At 43.2% G+C, this 18,331-nt stretch overlaps 1 protein-coding gene across 3 annotated transcripts in view; it reads left to right on the forward strand.

Moving 5' to 3' along the window:
• The window catches only part of LOC311444409 (uncharacterized protein), a 52,584-nt gene that overhangs the window by 7,566 nt on the left and 26,687 nt on the right, over positions 1–18,331 (forward strand). The window contains exons 4-7 of one of the 3 annotated variants that reach the window (XM_084535529.1): positions 3,878–4,098; positions 7,331–7,428; positions 8,732–8,926; positions 9,907–10,075. The gene's annotated coding sequence lies outside the window, so the exon portion shown is untranslated. Of the gene's footprint in view, positions 1–3,877; positions 4,099–7,330; positions 7,429–8,731; positions 8,927–9,098; positions 9,196–9,906; positions 10,076–11,738; positions 11,862–18,331 lie in introns of those variants that run through there. The other 2 variants (XM_084535530.1, XR_014697872.1) reach the window with 2 other exon arrangements.

Below are 18,331 nucleotides of genomic sequence, written 5' to 3' on the forward strand. Positions count from 1 at the left end.
AGCCGTGGACGGCTGAAATTGGATAGAAAATGTAGGTGGAGAAGTAATTCATTACATAAACATTTCCTGGAGAATTGTAACCTGTGAAAGGCAAACTCTCTGCTTTGGTCTGTTCTTACCCCTTTTCTGTAGTACCTACATGTATATCATAGGGATCATGATTTATTGGCCTGGCAGTTCTTGTTCTCGCTGCCAGCCTGGCGAACGCAGGCTCTAGCCACAAACCCCTGCTACATGCCGTGGGGGGGGGGGGGATTACCTGCAACAGCCCTGTCATAGCTGCACAAAAATAGTGCAACAATTCGCTGCAGCTCTCTGCAGTGCAGGACTGGCTCCAGTTTTTGTGCAAAACAGATTTCTGTGGAACTGGCTGGTACCTGCGCTCAAAGGGATGTCTTGGCTAACTTGTACATTCAGTATTACCAGGAAAAAAATAAATAATGTGACTATCTTTTTGTCCTAACATTGCAAAAATAGAGAGATCTTCTCTTTAGGTCAAGTTATGTAGGAGATCCCACCAAAGAAGGGAAATAAATTAGATAAAGAGAGGTTTACATGAAATATGTGTCCTTAAGCCAGGAACTGAGTGATGTCTTTCCCAGAGTGTTAATTTTGAAAGAATTTTACATGAACACAATTTGATTTAATACTGGGATGTCTCCATTGTAGGATACTGCCTTGACTTTGGATTTAACAAGGTCTTAATGTGTATGTCCAAGGCTTGACCTGTCTGAAGGGTAGTTTAGGAGAAAGTGCAATTGCACTATAAATAATTCACTTCTGTGCCTTGGTTACCATTCACTGTAGCCCTTTTAATACCCCATAAACTCAAATGTACCATGCTGTTTCTCTCAGTTTCAAACTGCTCTCCCAGGGACAGAAAATGGAATAGCACCATCAGACCATATGCTGTGGAGACCAGAGAGCAGATGAAATTGCAGCGGTACTGACACGTGCTTGATTTTTCTAGCTGTAAAGTTCACGTGCTGAAATAGCTCCTTCCTTTGTCTCCGTGTAATATGCATCAAGAAGGTATTTAAGTGACAAGTCCTGTTTGGGACGCAATGTCACCTCAGGCTGCACAGTGCACTTGGGGTGTTGGGCTGAGCGCCCACCTAAATGGGCCACGCTTCCAAAAACAACGGTAGGTGTTGTTCTTGAGATGGTATGACATTTCCTCATCCTCTCTTTATTAAGTCAGTGGGGGGAAAATTGTGAGAGCATGACGCGCAGCCGTCCTTGGTAGAATAACTTCGGTGTGATTATTTCTGAAGAGCTGGCCCCACAGCTCCAGCAGAAGTCGATGGGAATGATGAGTGCTGAGTGATTTGGGGCCGGCACAAGACACAGCCCTATTTAACACACCACCTATGCCCTCACCAGTCCAAGCGGCCCTGTTAGGTGACAAAACTGTGGGGATTTTCGTTAAATCCACCTCACATGGAACAAGAAGGGAGAGCTCAAGCTCCGAGATGATATTTGCATAAGCCTCCTTTGCCCATCTATACTTGGGTTTGATTGAAAATTAAAGTGGGGTTCACCCCTACACTCCACAGAGCACCAAAGTTATCACTGTGACCTGGTTTCTTGCCGCTCCTTCTCCTCCCTCTCTTCACGTGCTTTAATGGACTTATTTCAGGCTTATGTCATTGTAAGTAAAAGGACTATCTGGCTCATGGGCACCTTGAATTTGTTGGCAAGGAATCCCAAATGAGTTTTTCCTGAGTTATAAAATGCACAGCACCCCTAAGGCTTCTGTCCCAGCTGGCAGGAGACCTGGAATCCCTGCTCTACCTTGTACATGCCTCCATTAAGCAGTGCAAAATTGGCCCATTTATAATTCATTTTAGTGTCTAAATCTCAGGATGATGTTGAAATGACTCAAGCTTCCTGGAAGACAGCCAGGAGTTGTCCTTCCCCTTTCTTGTTCCTCCAGAAGAAGTGTATTTTCAGCACAAAACTCAATTAGGATGGCAGAAGTACACTAGAGCCAGTGGGAACAAACGCTGCTCCTCGGCCACGACCTCATTCACGTGCTTTACATCTAGAGCTGGGCATGAGGAGAAGGCTTGAAGGATGAATCGTTAGCAGGTCCCCAAACCTTCCTAGCCTGGCCTCGTATCCCTAGCCCAATTACACAGTGGCCTCCCTTCTCTTAGTGCTTAATTAGTTCTTGTTTTCCCAGTGTCATAAGTTCTTAATTATTGCTGAAATGAGGTATGAGAGCCTGGCTCCACACATGCTGCGTACTCTGCAAATTCCAGTTTAAGCTGGAGAACATTTTCCCACCTCGGGGAGTTTCCACCCGCACCAGTGTCTTGGTTTTGGAATAATCTGGCTTTAAAGCTCCCCACTGCTGACTATTTTCCTTCCGACCACGCCAGTTCCCTCTGCTTCCTTTTGCCAGCAATGGAAATCCAATGTCTGTAACCTGGTGGCAACTCCTGTGACCTGGGCTGTGGCAGCAGGTGAGACCACTGAGCTAGGGGATGGATCCAGGAGAACTGGGCAGTTAGAAAGGGAAATGCATCTGTTTACAGACAGCCATGAGCCATGCTGCATGAGCAATCAAAGAACTAGTTCTACCCCTAGAAAACAGGGTCATTTGCTCCCCAGTGCTCCTCTGCATCTCCTCACAGGGTTATCTCCCAGCTGTTGGCCTCCTGGTGCTTGCAACGGAGTACCTAGGCTTTGGAGACAACCACCTGGGATGTCTGGTATCCCTACAAGGGACAGCTGAATTTTGCAGCACTGCCTTTCTTCTAACAACAGCACTACTTTTTATTCCTTTACTCGCTTTACGGTTGCTTTCCTTTAAGTTTTGGGGTCAATCAGGTCCCCGGTGTCCCCCGACCCAGCGTGCTTTCCTCCACCTGTGTCAGGAGCTGTGAATGTCACATCGTCTCAGTGCCAGGTGATAAATCACCTCTGCCTGCGGACCGCAGGGGTGGGGGAAGGCACGATTAATATCCTGTCGGTGCCGGCAGCAGGCTTTTGGCGTGCTTAAGGAAGGCAGCTTTGTAATGGCTTAATGCCCCCTTGCCCGTAAGCTTAACATCAGCCACACGCTTAATAAATTTGCTTTCTCACAGGGGGGGGCTGAGCACTGACTGAGCACTGGACTTTTCCAGGCTCTGTGCCTTTGCCAGCTCATCCTGTAATGCTGCAGAAAGTCATTTAAATGTCTCCAGTATGTAAGTTTACCCAACTGTAAAATTGGGTGTAATAAGACTTGCTTACTTTACGGCTAAGGTTTAATTCCATTTTGTTTGCTGTGTGGTGCCAGACCCCGTCTAGCAGGTGTAATGGGCGAGGTGTTGTACACGGGCAGCAGGGAGGGCTGTCCATTAGCAAAGACATTGTCATAAGAAAAACCCTGGAATGGAATACAGAAAGCAAACAGCAGCAGACAGACCCAGATAATTATCGCTCCCATCATGTAACCCTCCAGGGAACGAGGTGAAGGGGCTCGTGGGCAGTGCCTGTAGCAGAGGGATGAGCACCGCTGCCAGCTTCCAGCAAGCTTTGTAGGCTGGGTCCTGGGGAAGCCTCGCACACCCAGCACTTTGCCCTGTGCACTTCTGCAGGCACACACAGCGGGGTGAAGCCAAAACTGAGCAGCAGGTTGGGAAACCCTGCTGCTGCACGCTCGTCGAGACCCCGAGAAATGCCAGTAAGAGCAATACGCTTGTTTTAGCTCAGCTGCCCTCGGGCTGCTTTGTTATGCTGAACAGCCCCGTTGCGCAGAGCGTGTATTTTGTTTTAAGTGCACACATTTATCACCTTCACCGGTGATTTATAATATGAAGCAGATTGGAAGAATATGGGACGTGGTTTCTCCTGCCTGAAAGCTTTCTGTTTGTGTTTCTTTTTTCAGTGCTTGCACATGGTGGTGCGAGTCCCTGCCTACCTGGGGGAGAGGTGCTCCATCAGAGGTTGCCGGCCTTTATTAAACTCCTCTGTGTTGTGCTTGTGGCCTGAGGGCAGCTGAGCCGGGCCCTGTCTTGGTCTGCAAATGGAAAAAGTCACTGCCTGGAGGTGCTGAGAGTCTGAAAATGGGAGCAACTGGGTGATGAGGGATGCATGGCCCATATACAGGTGAGAATGGAGAAACGGCAGTCGCAGACAGATGCACTAGGTGCAATTTGGCCATGTCACTTCCAAACAGCATGTTCTCATTGCCTGTTTCCAGCCTGGATTTGATGCTGCTGTCACCACAGCACTGTGCAGCGTGGGGCTGGGGCCAGCATCACACCAGTCACCGACCAGCAGGGGTCTGCGGGGACTGGCAGTGCCTGTGGGCAGGGTGTCAGAGGCGAGACCCAAACTTTTATGCACTCTAAGTGTTAATGAACCTTGTAAGCAACTGCTCACTGAAGGGTATCAAGTCCCAGCTGTTCTCCCCTGGGAAGACAACCTGGCAGAAATTGCACACTATTTGCTGAAAGAATCTCTAGTTTCTGGAGCTGGTGCAGATACACAGGAGATGATTTAATCCGTGCTTGCAGAGGGATCGCTACCCTAGGGGGACAAGACTCCTTCCAACACATCTGTGCTTTCTTTATAAAAATACTCTTTTCCTTCCTTTTTTTTTTTTTTTTTTTTTTTTTTTTTGGTATTATTTTCTCCTTCAAACCCTCATGATACCTGGTCACTGGTACAATTTTTGATTTCCAGGTGAGAAACAGAAGGGAACAATTTTATCCAGAGCACCCACCAGAGAGGTGCTCTGTACGAATCGTCTGTGAGCCTTTACTAGGGCAGGGTCAGATTTCCAGCAGTGAGATCAGAGAACCTCAGGTGCATGGCTGGAGAAATTCAGTTTTTTTTCTGTCCCTTGATTTACTAGTGCTGACATAAACACCATAGCTGACATTTTTGAAGTGATCATAGAGAGCACTTGGAGCTGAGCGAAACTGAAGGGCAAGGACAACATCTGCATTCACCTCCTACCTGGCAAGGATGGCAAGTCCTAGGACAATGGCAAAAACAAAGCTGGAGGGACAGGGGTGAAACTTATAGGAAAAAAAAAAATCTATTTTGAACTTTATTGCTGAAGTGATAAGGCTAAGCAAGTTGTGCTGGGAACTGTTCTCACTTGCCCGTAGAAGTTGTTCATAAACTACAAATGACTTTAAAATCCATGTTGCTAGCCTATCTGCTTGCAGCTGTCCTGGTATCTGATGCCTCAGTTACCATGGACATCTTTATTTTGGATTGTGTTATAGGAAAGATATAGTGTTATCTTCTTACAAGCTACACATTAGTTTCACCCTCCAAGATAATAATTTCTTATGGTTCACTGTAATACTTAAAGCAAAAGGAATCATTTTAGTTCTCAGATGTAAAAATGTTGCAGCTTTATGTAACAAATTTTTGGCATTACAAAAGATCTACTATCATCAGTTATTTATTCACAGTTATGAATTGCATTCTTACATTGCATATTGCTATAAAAAGAGAAGATGCAACATTTCTTTCAGTTGTTGTTTTGTTTTAGTAAATTGAAAGCAGTGATTTAAGTTTCTGCATTCAGGTTTATTTCTGTCTCCCAGTGGAACAATATAATCAACAATACCTGCTATTGCTTTCATTTTTAAGAGAGGATGGATGAACCAGCTTTCCTGCGCATCCTGTATGAAGTTAAATTAAATACATATTTTGATTTTTTTTCCTATTTGGTAGCAAATGGATATTATTTAGAACCAGAATCAAAGATAATAAATCCTTCCAATGGTAAATTCCTTACTGTTCATATTCTCAGACAACATATTAATGAATGCCTTTTAGAGGAGGTGAATTCTAATTTTTCTCCCATGGATGAAGTGCCTCTGGACTGTTTGTGAAACTGAAAAGGAAACCCTAGTTGCATGAAATCTCGTGTAGTAACTGACTGGAGATCACAGAATGGGCTCGTACACATCTTGAGCACATTTGATAGCCCATATGTTTTAAGTTTGCTCATGTAACCATATGTTGAAAACTTCCCCAAATGCTACTTTTTCTTATTTTTGGCTGTTTTGAAGTTCTAAGAAAATGGCTGTCTGATGGTGCAACCCCAGCTTCTCCAGCCTGTGCCAAGCATATTGTAACCTGTTACTTGGTGGTGACCCGACACGCAAAGTGTAGGAGGGAACAGTAATAGCAGGGAAACTCGGCAAGTGACTGCCAGGAGAACGAAGAACAGTGTTTGGGAGATGCTCTGACTGTTGTTTTTAAGTGAATCAAGGCCTTCTGCTTATTTTCCTGTAGTTATCATTGTTTCTTTGCATTTTTCAAGCCACTCCAGATGGAAGAAGCTTTGCCAAGGGAGCCTGGCTTTGCCAGCACACCTCTGGTCAATGGAGTCAGAAAGGTTTTTCAAGTGGGCGACTCATACCAGCCATTCACTGAGTATGGAGCCTGGCTAAAAAGATTGGGTTATGGGGCTAATGCTGGCCCATAAGAATACCTGCCTCAATCGTCTGCTCCTTTGGTGTGTTCAGCCTTTTGGTTGTACCAGCGTCCTGGCAAGAAAGCAGAGACATTGAGGTGTGAGAGCAGCCTGCAGACATCAAGGCTGTCGGGAGTGGTGCTAGCACAGGTTGGTATGAAGCCAGGAGTTCATGGAAAAGTTTTTTTTTTTTTTTTTTTTTAATGCTTTTGTGATAACAATTCTCTATCAAGCCACTACAATGTAAAAAAGCCATACATAGTTGCTAAAGAAGCTGATGCATAACGACTCCAAATCCCAATGTCATCAGCTCCCGGCAACAGGAATTGCTCAATGTCTTAAAATAGCTGCTTGGGTAGTTCCCGTCATGCCCAAAGCTGTTGTCACCTCAAGGTCTTCTTGCTTGCATGGCAGTCCATCTGCTTCCCACCCATGCAGTTTATCAGCAGGGAGATACATTGCTGTTTCTGCAGGCAGCTAACTTCTCATCAATCACTGCTCAGCATCAGAAGAAATGGGGTGGAGCAGAGGCCCCTTGACTTTCCTTTGGTTTCTGGGCTGGTGGAAGAGAGAAAATGTTCCTGTAGCCGTAGCAGAACTGTGTGTTAGCTGTATGAATTCAAATGAATTTGTTTTGTTCACGCTTTCAAAGTTTTGCTTGTAACAAATATTCATGCAAATTTGCTCTCAATCCACAAAGACTTTTTGCTCTCAGATGATAATGTGGTATGTGGTTACTCTTCTGTAACTTAAGACCATAAATTTTGAGGAGTTTCATGATCATATGAATGAAAATGAAAATATTTGCTTAGATCTGATTCCCTAAAATAGCACATATTTGGTATTTACCTATTCTTTTTATTGTTACCATTTGTGTTTCCTTTCAACCCATCTCAGAGCAGACTGGGCCTGATTCTGTCCCACCAGGAGCCTGCTGCCGTATCACTTGGAGCAGATGTGGGACCAGCTCGGTGATTTTTTACATGAATGCAGAGGTTAGTACACACGGTTTTCAATCATCACCACATTCTTGGAACAGGCTAAAAACTTCCCATGCTGTGTTCACTAACCTCGAGCACTGGAAAGGCTCCCCTTTACACCCCTTCAAAGAACAGCAACCGAGATCTCTCTCTCCCAACTCTCTAGTTTTTGGTTTTGTTTCTTCAGACCGCCTCACGCTTCAGGAAATGTGTTTGTGCTATCAGGATAGCATTGTATTGAGTGTTAGATTTTTGTTTGCAAATGACCTGAAATGGCTTTTTACCAAAACTAAAATGACTTAAGAAACAACTAGAAAGAAAAAGTGAAATATATTATGATGCAGAACTGTAGCCTATCCAATAAATGTGGCTCTTTTCTCTTTCATTGGTAATAACTGCATAAGAATTTTATTTCAGAAAACAAACAAACAAACAAAAAAACAAGAGTCATTCTAGGGGTATATTTTAACAGATAACAAACTCTAATCTCAGGGGACAAAGTGTTGCAGATGATCAGCATACAACCCTGTTTCACATGCACACCACCACAACTTTCTTCTTCAGGGCTTGCTCATGCCTTTGCATGAATTAAGTCTGTTTCTGTAGGAATTAATAGTTTCTGAACCTCTTTTAAGGTTATTCTTTTTGAACAAAGGAGACATGATGTGAAACACGAATTACCAACGTTCTCTTCCAGAAGTGACATTCAGTGCTGAGCCTTGTTGTACCAACTGTGATGCACCTAGATAGAGAGGCAGTGCATGTGCTTGTGGTGGCTGTAAGGAGTAATAGATAAAGTTGAGTGAATTGCAGAGAATGGAAAGCATGTGTTTTCCTCTCCATTTTCTGCTCAAGAGTATGTTATATTCTTGTATCAGCTGGGAAATGCCATTCTCTTGATCTCTTCGTGCAAGCACTAAGCAACTTTCACTGAAACTGAAAGGCTGCGAACCAAAAGTGCACAAAGGAAATCATTTTCTGACCTGAAATATATTAGAATACGGAACACGGTGATACAAAATGTCTAATCCCTCTATCAGTGCTGAGTCCTTAGCCTAAATGCTAAGTGGGAATGCCATGGCATGGCATTTAGACTGAGGACTCAAACCTGATAGAGGGATTAGACATCTGATATGACAAAGAGAAATAGCTGGTGTTATTAGAGGTAACAGCAACAAAAAGTTTCTTCAGGAAGATTAAAAGCTCATACTTGTGAATTTCAACCAGCATTTCCCAAGCTCTGCAAGGCCCTCACCAGCTGCACGGAGGAGGCTCGGGAAGTGGCTATAGGTTCTTAGCTAGCAAAAGCTGGCTATAGGTTCTTCCTTTATAGGAAAGCAGGACCCTGAGTGAAAGCAGAGGCAAAATTAATGTGCACTTGGATGGATGGAGAGCTGGAGGCGATGCAGGGCACATTCTTCCCTTGCTGCTGCCACGGGTGAACAGCAGTGGCTGGAGCAGCTCGGTGTGTGCTGGGTTGGCTGCCCATCGTGTGTGTTCTGCTGGCTCAGGGGTAAGTCTCCTTCTCAGTCTCAGATCAGAGAGAAAAGTGTCTCCCCTGGTGGGAGAGGTTGTGCTGAGCATCACAGAAAGGAATAAATGCCTGTTGTTGTGCAGCTGCTGAGCAACACTCCGGGCCCTACACAGCATTTGGGTGAGAGCATCCTGCTGGATGGCAGCTTTGATTTTCCATTGTGGAGAGACATTGCAGCACAGCGGGAGCTCAGCCAGAGCCAGAGGCCATTCTGCAGCGTGTGCCTGGCATCGGGGCACCTTGCATGGGTGAGAGCTCTGCGGTACCCCTGCTCAAGCATCTGAGGTTTATTTGGCCACCTAGGAGCTCCGACTTCATGCACATCCTTGCCTCATCCCTGGGGAAGCTGGAGTGAAGCCACTTCGTGTCTCCAGCTCCATTTGCTCAGCCACAGGACGTACCTAGTACTGTTCTGAGGAGGTTAATACAGCATCAGGAGTAACTTCTGCACCGCTCTGTGAGGAGAGGTGCCATGCAAGTGCAAAGTATTTTTATTATAAAGCATTTGATAATAAAGTGTGCCCCTTGGAGGAGAAAATCCACGAATAACTCTGCAGTGGAGAGGGCACTCCATTTTGTATTGCAATCATTGCTCAGTGAATCCCCCAGAGAAATATTTGAAATGAGTGTGATATCTTCCAGGGAGATCAGTGTACTTCCAGAGGGATTTTGCTCAGAAACCTCTGAAGCTTCTGTTTCTATAGCTTTGATGGCTTATAGCCTTCTCTATTTCTATCATAATCCTTCATTAGGTTTTGCCAAACTGTTCCAATTGCTATAGCAACTCTAATGAAATCTTGCTCCCTAAATAGCCATGCCAATTTTATCAGGTCAAAATCTGCCCTTTAGAGCTAATTTGCTACCTTTTGACCATACTATTTTTCCTCTGAGCAGAGAATTTACAGTGAGAAGAAGTCCAGAATTATTAACCCAAATATTTTTTTTTCCTTAAACCAAAGGCTCTCGTTTAAAATCAAGCGTGTATTGGACTGCGTGTGCAAGAAAGGCACAAATCCTCTGGAGATAAGAGCTGAGGCCTGCTTCCTGTTCCCTCAAATGCTGCTGCTGGCTGACCTGTGTATTTGGAGCAAGATAATGGAAGTCCAGCATCATTACAAAACAGCACATGTAAGATTTTTTTCTTATGGCCTATAAATCCGGACAGAGTGCAGTGCATGTTTTACGATAACATTTCTGCTATCTCATTGCAAGGGGATCCATTCTGGCTTGCATTCAAGCCCCTGACAAGGCACTGTCCCATTGCAGCACTCATTTTCCCCTTTTTCATGGAAATCTAAGACTGCACTTGGCAGTGCCTTTGTTGGCATGTGAGTGTGTCTCTAAGTGAACTGTAATGTCTCTTTTGCCACTTTCCTTCTGGAATAATATCTTCAGTGCATGCAGGAAATTTTCTTCCATCAGCTGCTGGTGAATGAGTTCTTCAAGCTGGTTATTTTAAAATAATTTGTTTAACTGTGGGTTGGGAGGAATAGGATGAAAATGAAAGATCAGTGGCACGCTCTTCCCTGAGTTTTGGCTGGCCAGCCAAAGAGCGGAGGCAGATGTTCCCCAAGCAGGCAGAGATGGAATTATTCTCTTTGGCTGGACAAAGGGTTTTTTGCTAAATGAATGACTGAAGTCAAAGCTATATATGACAGTGCTCTAATCATAAAAACAGCATATTTCACAAGTTTCTAACTGAAAGTCAGAGAAAGGTTGAAAGAATTCAGAAGCTGAAATAGTCTGCCTAATGTGTATTAGGGTACTTTGAAAAGGTATTGTGAAACTTCCATTATATCTTCCTACATTTTACATGAACTGAGGCCTTCCTCTAGCCTAGCTTGTATATATTTCTCCACAAAGGAAATGAAAAAAACTTTTTCATTGCTATTGGAGAAACATGGTTAAAAAACCCCGAGATAGCGCTTATTTCCCCAAATCGGAGAATTGCCTAATAAGCACAAAGCTATGGAGTCTGGGCTAAATTAATATTTTCCTTTTGCTTGCAGGCCATCAGCAATTCCAGAATCTGAATTTCATTAGGGAACAGGATTTTTAAAGATATGTGAGGAGCAGAAAGAGGGTGATGCCTGAATTTCGTTAATACTCAGCGTGAGATGCAGCCTTGCTGTTCTCCACTGATTCACGTGCTGTGCCTGTTGCCCCTGTGCCTTGGCTGGTGTGGCTGCTATGTCACGGCTGCCCTGTGTCCTCTCTGCCCTGCATTAGGAGAGCTCTCTCAGCACGATGTTTTGGTTAGTTTTGATCACAACAGACTGTGCAAATGATCCAAGGCTCTTGGGGTGGTGCCATGCAAGTTAATGCTAAAACGGGACCAGAGCTCTGGTTTTATGCAACTCTGAGTTTGCAACAGCAATCACACCGTCTTTTACTTCTTTGCCTTCTCAGAGGATGGCATAATCTAAACATTGGGCCATGCTCTATAATGTCTCACCCTGTGCCCCCAGATAGCCACAGGCATTTTGGGAGGCAGGAGGAACATCCACTTTGTAGTTATAAAGCCTGATCATAAGGCAGCAGGATCCCTGCAGCATCCTGGCATCAGGGATCTTTCTCTGCTTGACTGGATGACACAGGTACTATTGTGCTTGAGAAACAGTGAGGTGTTGGCAACCTGATGGAAATGGGGAGTCTCTTGCTTCATTGCAAGGACAACCCCCAAACAGGTAACCCTGATAAAGCAGCTCTGGCACTGCTCTCACTTGCCTACAGCTGTTTCCAATTTCTTACACCATCCAATGAGATTTACACCCCCTGCCCACATAGTTGATATTTAAACAGCACCTCATTTTCCAAAGATAAAGATTTGTATCTCTTTAGATACATGTCATGTAAATCCCAAATAACCAAAATCTAATTTAAGTGGAGGCAGTGCATGTGCAGGAAGATGCAGGTAAGCCATCAGAGCTTACTGTGCAGGTAAGCTTTTTAGAAATCAACAACCTGAGAGTTGCTGAAAACAGCATTGTTTTACATTGCAGACCAGTAGCAACCTCATCAAATGAATCGGGCAGGCTGGAGGCAGGCGTGCTGCGATCTCTTCGAGAGACAGCAGCTGCAGAAAGAAAGGTCCGTAAGGCAAAGTCAGGAGGATAGCAGCTGAAATCAAAGCAGGGTCTGATTAAAGTGGGAATATTATGATGCTGGGGGAATATAAGATATAAGTATAGTAGATGACAGAGGGCTAAGGAAGATCTCCAGAAGCAATATACAGATTCAAATGGTGGTACTTCAGTGGCTGAAAAAAAAGGTTTGTGATGAAAGAAGAGGGGCTGGTTCCCAAGCAGAGCCCCCCAGCCACATTGTGGTGCAAATATTGGCTTGTTGAAAGCCAACCTTTGAAACTCTTCTCTGAAAAACTTGCTGTCCTAAATTCCTTTTCCCATACTCATGTGTTCAATTAAGTGTCTGTTCACTAAATATTTCATAATAATCTCATGTCACCTCAAAGTCTTGTAGGAATATGCTGGTACTTAGGAACTTTGCTTCCCTGTGTTACAGAATTTTGATTCCTTTTATAAGTTGCCTGAGCTCATTATGCATTTAATAAGCTGCTGCGGCTGGCCACATTGTCTCAATTCTCTGCAGTTAGCAAATGCTGCTTTGCTTTAGCTTCTGCTAATCATGACAACCAACCTACTCACATTACTTAAATCACTAATCCCATGAAATAGTATAGTGTCACTCTCTAAAGCAGATAACAAGAAAAAAAAATGATTTAAAATGTAATGTCAATCACAGAGAACAGTTATACTTTAAATGTTAGCTACAGGGGAAAAAAAAAAGCCAACCCCCCTCTCTTTTTTTGGTTGATAATATTAACTTTAGTTGGGAGTTCTCACAGAATGCTGTTTAATTCAACACGTACACTAAATTAAATTACCATTTACCTGTAAATCTGCTATTATGCTTAGTAATTAAAGCTTCCTCATCCTATGCCCATTTCAGTTGGAAAGAGGGAGAGAGATTTTTGATCTGTGAGTCAGAAAACAGTAACTTCTTCCTCCCGGCATTTTTTTTTTTTTTTTTTTTTTTTTTTGTGAAAGGTAATGTAGTGAACTTGAGAAGTTTTCAATATTGAAGATTTCTTTAAAATACATATTTTGCCAGCTAAAAGAATTCCTTGACTTTTTTTTTTTGTCAAACCCCATTTACATTTCAGCCCAGTTTATTTACCTAGAAACTTCCCCACATCTGTTCTGGGAAACTGGGGGGCTCACACTCTGGAAACTTGTTTTCTGGAAATAACTTCTGAAATTAGGAAAATATTGGCAGCCAAGAGGGTAATTCACATCCTCTGCACATCCTCTTTCCCTCCAAGACTCCTTGGGGATGTAAGAACTATCCGTGGGCAAAATTCTCATCCACAGCATTTCATGTTTAGTTTCTTTTTTCTTCTTAAGTGGCAGCAGCTGAGCACAGATGTCCAGATTGGCAACAATTATGAACCCAATTAACCCAGTTAATGGCACCACAGCCCTTTGCGAAGTGACAGATTATCGCAAGCAGACATGGTACAGCCACTCACCCCTATCGCATGCCCTTGTGTCACCGAGAAAATGAGTGGAGGTAGGAACCACCAAGTGATTAGCCGTTATAATATTGTTAATTAAGCACCCGTAGGAAGTTTGCCATAAAACTAAAACTAATCTTCTTAATCTGTTTTGTCTATCCCATGCTTGATGCTGTGTTATCAGATCACATAAAATAATCTTAGTCCAGTATCTGGGTAGTGACTTTAGAAGAAGCTGGAAACATGAGGCAGTCGGGGGGGAGATATTAGGGGATGTAACCCTGCCATGGAGTATTCACTGACGTGAGTGAGAGAATTGAATTCAGATCAAACAGCTCCTGAATTCCACCAGGATCACCCATTTCCAGTGACTGCACACAGTGAGTATTGTCAGCTGAAGCAGCCAGGAGCCTATCTCCATCCCTCTGGATTGCACATTTTGAGGTGTGCTAATTTGCAAATTTACAAATACAATATTGCAACCTGTTATTGCAAAACTGTCAGTGGTTTCTCAGCTTTGCAAAGATTTCACAAAGTGGGCGAAGGCAAATAGCTGATTTTTGGGTAGGTTGTCCTGCATTCCCTTCTATCTCTTCTTGTCTGGTTAACAAGCACCTTCTGGTTTTTATTGATGGATTCCATGCAAATTAACCAGCACTGAACTCCTGCCTCCCTGTTCATTAGTTCTCTTTGTCCCTCAATTAGACTGTTCTTTCTGTGTGGTGTCACAAGGCCCTTTTTGTAGATGGCCAAACCGAACAGCAGCATGCTCTGGTAAATTGCACAGCCAGGGCAGAGCTACTGCTGCAGAAAGAAATGCAAAAGCTGTGTTTCAGAAGAGATTTTTGAGGAAACTGCAGATAATATCCTGGACTGTGTTATCCATTGAGATTAAATTGAGCGTAATCCTATGCCTATCGCTACACTACTGAATGCATTTAACAGAAGAGATTTATTTCCCGTCCTATTATCCTTTCTTTCTTCTTTCCTCTCACACTCCAGGCTGCTTAAGAGTTCAGGTTTTATCAAAAAAATAAAATAGTTTAGCATGAAACTTCTGCACTTTTTGTCATCTCTGGGAGATTTCTGGAGTAATGTTCATTTATTTCAAGGCTTTCTTCCTCCCCTCTGCTATTATGATTCAGGACTTTGGGGATCCATTCTGTAGGCAGGCTTTAAAGGTTACTCCCTTTAGTACCTTAATACCTCTTATTCTAAGGTTATTCTGCCATTTTTTCCCTTAGAAGTCTTCAATTTTTGTTTTAAATGACAAATGTCTCTTCCAACCCTTTTGAAGATTGCTCCTCGTTTTGCAGCTTTTCCAGCTCTTTGTCTTAGCACATCATGTTTCTGACCACAAATAACTGCAACAGTTCTAAATTCTTTCTGCTGCTCTAGCAATTTACAGCCAGCAGTGAAGTGGTGTCTGCAAACAGGTAGGTCTTCCTGCGTGGTCTTCTGCGTTCAAGAATAAGCTTAGTCTTGAAACCATTCTTGATGTTTTGGATTCATTTTGAGGAATAACTGAGAAACTGAGCCTTGCCAGGACAATAGCTCTTGCTCTGTGAATTCTGAACCAGAATAGGTGGCATCATTTGGATGTTGAGCTGACAACTTTGTCTGATTCTCCACCTTTAGGACAGCAGGACCCCACCTCCTGCTGAGCTGAGATCTCTGTATCACTTATCACTGTGAAAAGGGCAGAATGTATTAAATTTAGTATTTAAATTCTCAATTTGTTGCTTAGTTACATATGTCATGAAGGAAAAGCAATAATGCCATGATTTATATAACTAACTGACAATCCAAATTTTAAGGTTTGAACAGTGAATATTCATACCATGTTTATGCAAGTGATTATCTACAGGGGGGAAATGTCAAGAATAAATTCAACATCTTCTCTTGAACATTAAGACAAATAAATGAAACTTGACAAATAAATTATTGGTTAGTCTGAGCACTTGACTGAATTTTACAATTATATCTGGGACTATGGTTGTGCGCGGGGTAACTCTTCTCTTTGCATGATATTTTATCACCTCAATGAAGGGTAGATTCTGCTCTCTACATTCTGTTGTAATGCACAGTGTACTTGAGCAAAGGTCTGTACAGACACAAAGTATGCTTCAGGAAGGTAAAAAATTAATTATTGAAGCATAAAGTCTTCAGTTCTCCAGGGAAGAATGAGAATACATTTCCCCTTGTCTGTACCCTGTGCAAAATACACCAGGGACAATAGGAGAGCCCTTTTTATTATTATTATTTTTATTATAGAAGAGTTTATATTTGGGAATCTGAAAAAGAAATGTCTTTGCCATAACAAATATACAACAGCATTTTCAAAGGGCTGTCTATTCTGAAATAAGGAGATTTGCAGAGTAAAGAATAAATGCATTTCTTCATTACTTCTGATGAAAAGGTACTAAGATTTTGGTTTTCCATTTATTGAGATAAATTCATCTTTTTTAGAAATAACCTATGAATGTGAAAGATTTATAAATTCCTCTAAAATACATACTTTCACATAATACGCAAGGCTCTGTGTTCTGAGTAGTGATCAGAGATAGGAGGTGAGCTGCTCGTTTGTATTTATTTTTGTACAAATATCCTTGTAGTAGTCCAAGAGTACTCCAGCATCTAACCAAGTTGATAGGAGCATTTCAGTATAGTCTATACCAGGTCTTCAAACTCTAAATATAGTACATATAACTTTGGATATTCACTCACTTCTTTTTATTAATTTTAATCTTTTCCTGTCCTGCGTGTTAGGAAGAGATTTGTGCTAATCTGACAAATGCTGAATGATCTAGTTTAAGTTGCTGGCTACTGTACTAATTTCTGGAAGGAAGACAAACCACATCAGCTTTGTTCTGTGATGGAAATAAACCTCTGTAATTTAAGCAAAGCCCCAGCACTTTTCTTGTGATTCTTCTGAGTTTATAAAGAAAACTACCCTGTTATCTGTCTCTTTATCCACATGGAAAGGAAAGGCAAAAGCTTTCTTTTCTCAGCTCTGTCTCTTTGAGCTGCTTCATGGAAGAGAATCGCTTTATTTAGATTTTTGCAGGATGCTGCCTTGAGTGGCTTTGTGCATGAGCTGAAATATATTTTTTTTCAGCCAAATTTCATTTCAACTAAGAGCCCTGCAACAAAACCCGGATCAAGGCTGGATAAAGTGGTGTTCCTACTTGCCACGAACAGGTGCAGCCTGAGACCCTGGGGGCAGCAGCTCTGTCCAGTCATTTGGAGGTCATGTGGAGGCCTAGACGCAAGTAGTATCAGGTTTTTTTTTTTTAGAAATCAGTGGTTGACTTGCCTGAAGAGTTAAGAGTCATTTGACCGTAATAATTGGACCTCATATTGACTTAGTGATGAACAGAACCCTGTCATGGGAACGTAAACAATCTGTGAGATAATTTGAACAGATGAGCTCCACCATGGCTCAGCAACAAGAAAATATACTTCACCTGTCAAGGTATACCTTTGCACAATTTATGAGCTGAGAGCATTCAGTGTGATGGAAGACAAACTTGTTAGGGAGCAATGATCTGACCTCCAAGAGCCAAAGGACCTGGGGTCAGTCTGTGCTGCTCAGCCAGGTGGACCTTGATTGTGATCCACACCTGGGCTGGAAGGGAACCAGGGGAAGGAGATGGACTTGTCCCTCTCTGCCCCAAAGGCCAGCTGGGGGGAAAGGAGGGGTTGCCCTTCAGCAATGGGAAATAGGGAGGTCAGACACCCTTCAGGCACTGTAGACTGTGGTAGAGAGAAGAACTTTGCTGTGTGCAGGGTTTGGGTGAACTTTGCGAGCTGACAGACTGCATTTTTAGGGAATCACAGAATTTTCTAGGTTGGAAGAGACCTCAAGGTCATCGAGTCCAACCTCCAACCTAACGCTAACAGCCCTCCACTAAACCATATCCCTAAGCTCTACATCTAAACGTCTTTTGAAGACTTCCAAGGATGGTGACTCCACCACTTCCCTGGGCAGCCTGTTCCAGTGCCTCACAACCCTTTCAGTGAAGAAGTTCTTCCTAACATCTAGCCTAAAACTCCCCTGGCTCAACTTAAACCCATTCCCCCTCGTCCTGTCACCAGGCACGTGGGAGAACAGGCCAACCCCCACCTCGCTACAGCCTCCCTTGAGGTACCTAAAAAGAGCGATAAGGTCGCCCCTGAGCCTCCTCTTCTCCAGGCTGAACAAGCCCAGCTCCCTCAGCCGAAGGGCATGGGAGAAGCCTGAACATCCTGCCCAGAGGGCTGCAGGCCCCCAGCCAGCTCTTAACTAAGCTGCTCCTTACATTTTGAGAGGTAAGAGACCCATTCAGCTCCCTTCTTTCTGAGGGATATCACTTGAGGCTTCAGATCAATGGTATTATGTCCCCAGCCCATCCTGGGAGGTTTCATTACACTCAACAGATTCCAGCTCACCAGCCTCAAGTTTAGAGTGAATGCACAAAGAAAATAAAAGTGTACCCAAACTTTGTAGTCTGTCCCTAAACCAGCTGAAGCAACTGTCTTGTAGAAGTGTTCTGGGCACAGTCTTTCAAATTTGTCCAGTGTCTCCATCCTCTCTTTTCTGTCTTCTCCCCAAATAGTTGTTCATAACATGGGCAGCACTCATTAAGCCTTGCTGTTGTGTAGCTGTCTGTGCACTCTGGATACAACAGGATGCTTGGGGCCAATGTGCTGCTGGGGGCAAGATATTGTTATCCTTGGGGAGCACTTAGAGTCCTAACTCATCATGCTGATTATTACTTCTTCAATTGGAAGTGAAAGACTGGACTGCTGTTGCTATACTTTTGTATGATGTTTTTTCCTATTTATTGTAGCAAAGATTGCTGTTATTC

This window comes from Aythya ferina (genome assembly GCF_964211825.1).
Source record: "Aythya ferina genome assembly, chromosome: 14".
In the NCBI taxonomy this organism is placed as follows: domain Eukaryota; kingdom Metazoa; phylum Chordata; class Aves; order Anseriformes; family Anatidae; genus Aythya; species Aythya ferina.